Source organism: Rattus rattus, chromosome 2 (assembly GCF_011064425.1).
Source record: "Rattus rattus isolate New Zealand chromosome 2, Rrattus_CSIRO_v1, whole genome shotgun sequence".
Lineage (NCBI taxonomy): Eukaryota > Metazoa > Chordata > Mammalia > Rodentia > Muridae > Rattus > Rattus rattus.
In genome coordinates this window covers 145320863-145330206 of record NC_046155.1, presented here as the reverse complement: position 1 = coordinate 145330206, position 9344 = coordinate 145320863, and the positions used below count along the sequence as shown (strand labels likewise).

The 9344-nt window shown below is 38.4% G+C and overlaps 1 pseudogene; it reads left to right on the top strand.

Annotated features, from left to right (window-relative positions):
- The first annotated feature begins 3637 nt into the window (after positions 1 to 3637).
- Positions 3638 to 4744, top strand: LOC116893278 (annotated as a pseudogene).
- Positions 4745 to 9344: the final 4600 nt, after the last annotated feature.

Genomic DNA, 9344 nt, shown 5'->3' with positions numbered 1-9344 from the left:
AGGTAATTGGTTTTCTCTAAAAACATTCTACCGAGTCTTGCTGTAGGAATTTTCAATTGGCATCTGAAAAGACATTGTTTTGTGTCAAGATGAAAAATTACCTGAGCTCTATATTGAAGATACATAGAGGCCACAGTAGTTAACTGCACATGGGTGAGTCCTGGACTTACTGTTATCACTGCCACTAAATTAATCAGAACAATGACAAGCTAGGGCATCCACTGCATACCTTCCTTCTTGAAATATGAAAATGGTCTGAACAGAAATACCTGTTAAACAAGCATAAATTCAACTTAAAATTAACATAAAATATTTGCATTATATGTGAAGATTGCTTTTGAAATTATTATAATCTATGACTACAAAGAAAAAGGTTTTATATAAAATATTTGAAATTTTTCTAATTGTAATGTTAATTAAATGTTTGGGTGAATGTATATTTTCCAACAACTTGGGAACAAATCATCTGTAAACCAGGCTTTTGTTATCAAAACTCAAGCTTAGAGGAGTCAAGCTGTCTCAGTGGGTGATACATGAAAAAGGCAGGAAGACTTAAAATAGATATCCTGTGACATTTACATTACAGTCATATAGAGCTCACACATCAGAGATAATAAAAATTATTTAAAGTAAGATTCAGGAAGCCTGCAAGATGGCTGAGCCTGATGACCCAATTCTCCCAACCCCAACCTTGAACCTATATTGTGGAAGAATATAAACAACTCCATATGAAACACACACACACACACACACACACACACACACACACACACACACACACACACACTCAACATTCATACTAAAACACAGGCCCACACACACACTTGCCCACCTGTAAATACACAAGTATAATAAAAATAAAAATAAGTTAAGGTCTGAAATCATGCACAGAGGAAAGAAGAACTGATAGTGTTACCTATGAACACTTTTTAATGGGGAAGGAGTCATGGAAGGTTAGAGTAATGACCTCAGATTTTAGGGTTGATCCCTAAGTAGTCAGTTTTATTTTTGTTGTTGTTGTTTTTGTTTTTCTGTTTTGTTTTGTTTTCTTTTGTTTCTTTGTTATTTTTTTTACTATGAATAAATACTATGGTTTTTTTAGGTAGCTAGTTAAAATATGAATTCTACCTTTGATTATTTGTTTTTTCTATTACTATAAAATAAGAAAAGGTTATTTTTGAAATGCTGTGTATTCATACCCAAGAAACTCTGAAGCCATCCCTACTAGTTGAAATGAGTCACCAGCACGACCCCATTGAGAGGAGTTAAAACAACAGAACTTAGGTCAAGGCAACAATACAAAGTCTAAGGACTGTGGTCTACAGATTGAGATGGAGGCATTAAAGACTAAGCTTGCATCTAAGTGCTTGTTAGCATAAAATTAGAAACCTTTAAAAATCTTATGCATAAAAATTCATTGTTTGAAAATTGGTCATTCCATGTAATGCTCAGAGGATTCTGAAAACAGCAGTTAATAACCTGGGAGGCAGGTGCTGGTGAGCATGTGGAGACAGAGAAACACTCCTCCATTATTGGTGGGATTGCAAGCTGGTGCAACCACTCTAGAAACCTATTCCTCAGAAAATTGGACATAGTACTACCTGAGGACCCAGCTATACCACTCCTGGGCATATACCCAAAAGATGCTCCAACATATAACAAGGACACATGCTCTACTATGTTCATAGCAGCCTTATTTATAATACTCAGAATCTGGAAAGAACCCAGATGTCCCTCAACAGAGGAATGGATACAGAAAATGTGGTGCATTTACATAATGGAGTACTACTCAGCTATTAAAAACAATAACTTTATGAAATATTTAGGCAAATGGATGGAACTAGAAAATATTATCCTGAGTGAGGTAGCCCAATCACAAAAGAACATACATGGTATGCACTCACTGAGAAGTGGGTATTAGCCACAAACCTTTGAATACCCAAGATACAGTTCACAGACCACATGAAGCTCAAGAAGAAATACCCAAGTATGGATGCTTCAGTTATTAGAAGAAGGAATGAAATACTCACAGAAGGAAACACAGAGACAAAGTGTGGAGCAGAGACTGAAGGGAAGGCCATCCGGAGACTGCCACACATGGGGATCCCTCCCATATACAGTCACCAAACCCAGATACTACTGCAGATGACAAGAAGTGCATACTGACAGGAGCCTGATATAGCTGTCTCCAGAGAGGTTCTGACAGAGCCTGACAAATAGAGGCGGATGCTCTCAGGCAACTATTGGACTGAGAACAGGGTCCCCAATGGAGGAGTTAGAGAAAGGACTGAAGGAACTGAAGGTGTTTGCAACCCCATAGGAAGAAAAACATTATCAACCAACCAGACCTCCCTCTCCGAATAACCCCCCCTCCAGAGCTCCCAGCGACTAAACCACCAACCAAAGAGTACATATGGAGCAATCCATGGCTCCAGCTGCATATATAGCAGAGGATGGCCTTGTTGGACCTCAATGGGAAGAGAGGCCCTTGGTCCTGTGAAGCCCAGATGCCCTAATGTAGAGGAATGCTAGGGCAGGGAGGTGCGCGGGCATGCATGTGCATGTATGTTTGTGTGTATCTATGAGTGTGGTTGTAATGATGTGTGCTCTAAAGTAATAACACTGAAAGTAAGAATAGAAAATATTCTGAGCAAATTGAATGATGGAAGACAAGAAAATATATGAAGAACATATTGAGAACTTAAAGGTTTGAGAAATACTAATAGCTTTGGGTTACTAAATAGTTATCTTCTTTTTATTATAATGTCGTTAATTTTAAAATCACTGTAAAATTCACATATATGTTTAGTGGCACTCTTTTTTTTTTCTAATAAAAGTCTACATGTCAGGAAAACTGCTAAGATGTATTTAGTAGTTCATTAATAATTCTTTTTTAATAGTATTTATTTAGCTTTAAAAGTATCCTAAGATTTCTCGTTTCTTTACACTACCAATTAAATAATTTATTCTTATTCCTGGGACATATCATATTCTACATTGTAATATTTTATGTATCCATTATCAATATCCTATTGATTTTGTCTCTGTTACACCTCAATAAATAGACCATGAGGATTTTTACTGACTGATTCATTTCCAGCACCGGTTTGTCAAAATTTTCCAAATTCTGCAGCTTTTTGTCCAAAGTTAAAAGATGGAGGTATGAACAGCTAGAGGAGACAACCAAGGGAACAGTTATCCCTCTACATATATGGCAAAACCATAAACATCTGTTATACCTGAGACATTTTTAGGGGAATATTTATATAATACTTGACATTATTTAATTTAAAATCATACTAGTTTATTAAGTTTATAAAATGTATCTTGCCTTGAAAATAAATAAAATTCCTTAAGGAGTGATCATCTGAAAGTCATATGCTTATCTACAAGGTTCTACTTCAAGTAAACTATTGTTTCATGTGTCTGTACAATGTATACATGCATATTTTCTTTTACAATAATATATTTATATATTAACCAGATATATAAATATATATTCTGCACCATATTTTTATTTCTTTAGCATATGTTGCAGTGTATATGTACTTACAGATACTTTTTTATTTTAAATTATTTAATTTTTAATTATGTGTATGAATGTGCCACTGTTACCTGTCCTTGAGTGTAGTGTCCAATGTGTCCGGAGGAGGGCTTCAGATCCCTTGGAGCAAGCAGTTGTGAGCTACTTAATGTGGATCCTGAGAAGAAAACAGAGGTGACTTATGTCTGTAAGGACACCCCTATGTTGCTTTACCTCAATACTCATACAGTCTTGGAGCAGAGGCAGAGGCAGAGGCAGGCAGAAAAGGAAGAACAGAGAGGTCCCCGAGTGGTGGTAGTGGATCTTACTGATGTGGGCAAGTCCACAGTGTCGACTGCTACTCAACTAGGCAATGCATTTGGGCCGATGTCTCACATGGTGTTGGATGTAGGCCAGGACTCTGTGTTCCTCCCCGGTACTATGGTGTCCCTGTACATTGAGCTTCCAGCAGATGTGGAAGAAGGTTTCTCCATCCAGGCACCTCTTTTGTATCATTTTGGCTCTACCATGCCTGGCAACAACATCAAGCTTTATTTTTTACATCTCATTTAGCAGATGGGTTCAATCAAAAGTGTGAAGTGAATAGAATAGCTTCTGTGAGTGGCTGTTTCATCAACATCTGTGGCTGTGCAAAGGGCTATGGTTACCAGGCCCTGGTGCACGCAGCTTCAGCCTTTGAGGCAGATGTGGTTATGGTTCTGGATCAAGAGCGACTGTAAAACGAATTGACAAGAGACCTGCACCATTTGTTCGAACTGCATTGTTCCCAAAATGAAGGGGTGTGGTAGAATGTTCAAGGACTTCCGGCGGGAATGTAGGGATGAATGTATCCATGAGTATTTCTATGGATTCCGAGGCTGTTTTTATCCCCATGCCTTCAATGTCAAATTTTCTGATGTGAAAACCTACAAAGTTGGGGCACCCACCATCCCAGACTCAGGTTTGTTTCTGAGCATGTCCCATGCAGAGATAATCAGCTCAAGTTAGTACCTGTCACCCCTGGTAGAGATATCGTGCACCGTCTCCTGAGTGTCAGCACTGCTGAGGGAACAGAAAGAGAATCTTTCTGAGACCAGTGTAGCTGGATTCACTGTTGTGACCAGTGTGAACGTGAAACACCAGGTGTTTACTGTCCTGTCTCCAGCCCCCCGCCCACTGCGTAAGAACTATCCGGCTATCCGGTCCAGGGATCTCAAGTAGTGAGCAAGGAGCCTCACTTTCTGCAACCTAGAGTTCCGACCATCACCAAAGGCAGATGGAATGAGCTCTGGCAATCTTATTAAGGCAGCTGACAAGTCCCAACCAGTAGAAAGCGCATCCTCTACCTCTTGAAACAGTGGCAGTAGCCAGAGTCCTGGCTATTATTTGGTTCATTTACCTTGAACCAAAAGGAAAGAGACCAAAAAAGAAAATCTAAATACTTTTTTTTTAAAGATGGCCTAAGGTACCATTTAAAAGATTCCAAGACCTTAGAGAATTTTGTGTCTTCTGCTATGCTACCATGTAGGTTTTCTTGTTACCACTTTCTAGTGTCTCTATATAGTACTTGTTGCATTATTTAAACAGGATAGAAGTGAGAAAGAGTTCAAACTTTAAGACAATTATTTTAATATACATTATTGTCGTAACGAAGAAAACTGAACTCAGGTCTTCTGCAAAAAGCAATCATGCTTTTCACTGCTAAGACATCTCCCCAGGCCCTGCACATTTTTCAAGAAACAAAATATTAACAAAAAGAAGAAAGGTATAGGGCTGGAGAGATGGCTCAGCCGTTAAAGGCTAGGCTCACAACCAAAAATATAAGAAGAAAGATATAATGAAAAGGTATCAAAATATTGAGAAAAACTGTTGCTACTAGGGAAAGGTATCGGGAAGTATGCAGAGAATTAGTGATGTTTTAGGCCCTTCTTCTAGGTCTTTCGATACTGCCATATTTTTTTTCTTAAAAGATATTTTGTGGAGATAGGAAATACTCATCTGAAAATAAATACATGATAAATAAAAATTTATTGCAAGTGCAATATGTCAGATTTCACTGAGTAAATTGTATCTAAGATTATTAAATCAGGAATCACAGGAGGAGTAAATTCAGTGATGTCTTAAATGTCTTAAAGCACTCTCAAAGGAATTTTTCACAGGGTCCCGAGTAGATTCCATTGAACACTTATTTATAAAAAAAACGCATCTTTTGTCTTTACTTCAGCATCTCTAAACATACTTTAAAAAGAATTAGAATTCATCATTTTTCACAACATACCTTTCTGCACGGGGCAGTAAGTGGCAGCAAACTTATTACTCTGTAAAATTCCCAAACCTTTAAGTATAAGAGCATATTTATAGCTACACATTTCTAGATGAACAACCTCACTAATAATTCAGTGTGAACTGGTTAGCTGTGCCTGTAACAACAGCTCCTGAAATAGTGCATTTTCATGAGTAAGCTTACTTCAAAGAAGATCCATTTCTTTTGTCTATATCAAATGAACCGTAAATAATAACTCTTAAATTTTATTTAAGTTAAATTTGTTGACTATTTCTGACCTCAAGTGTATTGTTATAAATTATGAGCATTGCTTTTAAATTAAGTGAAACATTTTAGAAACTTTAAGGGGACAGATTGCTGTTTTCATTTGTGCTAAAACATAACTAATTTCTCTTCATTTATAGTAGAACAAAGTGAATATCAAAGTAAATAAATGTATTTGTTCTCATTTAGGTCTTAATTTGCTTTTACAACAGGGGACTATGGTTGGTATATATATGCATATTTTTTAAATATTTCTTCCACTATTAAGTACCATTTTCCACTTATACTTTGTGAGGGGGCATCACTGTGCTGAGCATTTTTCTCCTTGGGGACAATATGGTTTCTGAAGAAACAACTCAGTTTCCTATGCCACATACACACGTCTTTTGCATATCCAAGCCTTTGCAGGGATCTGAACATGTCAAACATGCTCACACTGAGAAAATGCACTGAGAAACAGTTCATAAATAAAGTTTTATGTAAAGCTAGAGATGTGGCTCAGCAGTTAAGAACTCTTTATTTACATTTCAAATGTTATCCCCTTTCCTGGTTTCCTCTCCATAAACCCTCTATCCCATCTCCCCTCCCTGCTTCTGTGAGGGTGTTACCCCACCCACCCACTCACCCTTTCCTGCCTATACTGGGGAATCGAGCCTTGGCAGGACCTAGGGCTTCTCCTCCCATTGGTGCCCAACAAGGCCGTCTTCTGTTACATATACAGCTGGAGCCATGGGTCTGTCCATGTGTTCTCTTTGGATGGTAGTTTAGTCCCTGGGGGCTCTAGTCGATTGATATTGTTGTTCTTATGGGGTTTCAAACCCCTTCAGCTTCTTCAATCCTTTCTTTAACTCCTCCAATGGGGACCCAGTTCTTAGTTCAATGGTTGGCTGCGAGCATTCATGTCTGTATTTGTCACGCTCTGGCAGAGCCTCTCAGGAGAGAGACAGCTATATCAGGCTCCTGTCAGCAAGCGCTTCTTGGCATCAGCAATATAGTCTGGGTTTGGTGCCTTTATGTATATGGACTGGATCTCAAGGTGTGGCAGTCTCTGGATGGCCTTTCCTTCAGTCTCTGCTCCAAACCAACACATTGGAAAAAATATTTCCCAATCCTACATCTGATAGAGGGCTAATATGCAATCTATACAAAGAACTCAAGAAGTTAGACTCCAGAAAATCAAGTAACCCTATTAAAAATTGGGTACAGAGCTGAACAAAGAATTCTCAACTAAGGAATATCAAATGGCTGAGAAGCACCTAAAGAAAAGTTCAACATACTAGTTATCAGGGAAATGCAAATCAAAACCACCCTGAGATTCCACCTCACACCAGTCAGAATGGCTAAGATCAAAAACTCAGGGGACAACAGATGCTGGTGAGGATTTGGAGAAAGAGGAACACTCCTCCATTATTGGTGGGATTGCAAGCTGGTACAACCATTCTGGAAATTAGTCTGGAGGTTCCTCAGAAAATTGGATATTGCACTACCTGAGGACCCAACTATACCACTTCTGTGCATATACCCAAAAGATGCTCCAGAATATAACAAGGACACATGCTCCACTATGTTCATAGCAGCCTTATTTGTAAAAGCCAGAAGCTGGAAATAACCCGATGTCCCTCAACAGTGGAATAGATACAGAAAATGTGGTACATTTACACAATGGAATACTACTCAACTATTAAAAATAATGACTTCATGAAATTCTTAGACAAATGGATGGAACTGGAAAATATCATCCTGAGTGAAATAACCCAGTCACAAAAGAATACACATGGCATGCACTCACCGATAAGTGGATATTAGTCCAAAAGCTCAGAATACCCAAGATAACAATTAACAAATCACATAAAGCTCAAGAAGAAGGATGACCAAAGTGTGGATGCTTCAGTCCTTCTCAGAAGGGGAAACAAAAATATTGATAGAAGGAAATACAGAGCAGTTAAGAACTCTTGCTGGTCTTCCAGAGTCAGGAGGCTCACGGTGGCCAGTAACCCTGACTCCAACGAATCTGATGCTTTCTTCAGGACTTTGTGACCATGGCACCCAGGTGACATTCATTCATACAAACACAAGCACACAGAGCATAAGTAAAAATAAATATGTCGTTTAAAAGAAATGGAGGCAAATATGAAAGGAAATGCACATTTTATAAGATGTTCAAAGACGGTAGAATGAAGTATCATTGGCTCTCAAAGTAAAATCGCAATGTAAGCTTAAGGTACACAACAGAAATGCTAAAAGACTGTGGGCTTCAATCCTACAGTGTGTATCTTGGGCATAACATTTTTCTAATTTTAAGATTATATTTCTAGTTAGATTTTGGTGTATTTCCTACAAGTTAATCACTGGAATAATTGGGGAATTCACTCGCATCATCTTTGCAACCGTATCATGAGGCATACACAATCATTTTCAGCTGCTGAGCATTCTCTAAATAAATACCTATATTGCTCACCATGTAGCACTCAATATGAATTTCATAAAAGTGAACTCATATCATCCTTATTATAACCTCTACATAATCTCGTTATCATTATCTTATAGATGGAATCTGAATTAGAAGGAAAGCAAGAAATTTTGTAAAGTTTTTACAGGTCTTAAATGTTGAAGCGGAAATTTAAGTTTAATTATTCTGGCTTTAAACCAGAGATCAGAATGGCCAAGATATGAATAATAATAAGTAATTAATGATGGGCATGAAAGAAATAATAATGTGTTATCTTTATGTAACACTGCCATTAGATGCAGGTCAGAGAATATGAACCATCTAGCTATCTAATTTTTGTAGAGCTCTTGGCCATTCTTAGTAGCATGAACCACTGATGGTGTGTATAAGATATATATTCCTCTCCCCCTTCCCTTGCCTCTATAAGGATGTTCCCCCACCTGCCCACCCAATCCTGCTTCCGTGCCCTAGCAGTTCCCCATCCTGGATCATCAAGCTTCCATATGACCAAGGGTCCCCTGCCAGTGATGCCAGATAAGGCCATCCTCTGCTACATATCCAGTTGGAGCCACTCTTTGGTTGGTGGTTTAGTCCCTGGAAGCTTTGGGGGGTCTGGTTGGTTGATATTGTTAATCCGTCTTTTTTAAATCACCACTAATTTCTTAGCTCCAGCTAACCAGCATCAATTGTCCTTGTAGTCCCTTTTACTCTGGTCCCTAAAGCCAGAGCTATGAGGCCAAAGCTGCCTCTTGTGCTATTATATTATTATCAGCTTTCTGTTTTCCAACCCCTTCAGTGCCTAAGCTTGGCTGTTCTAGAACTTG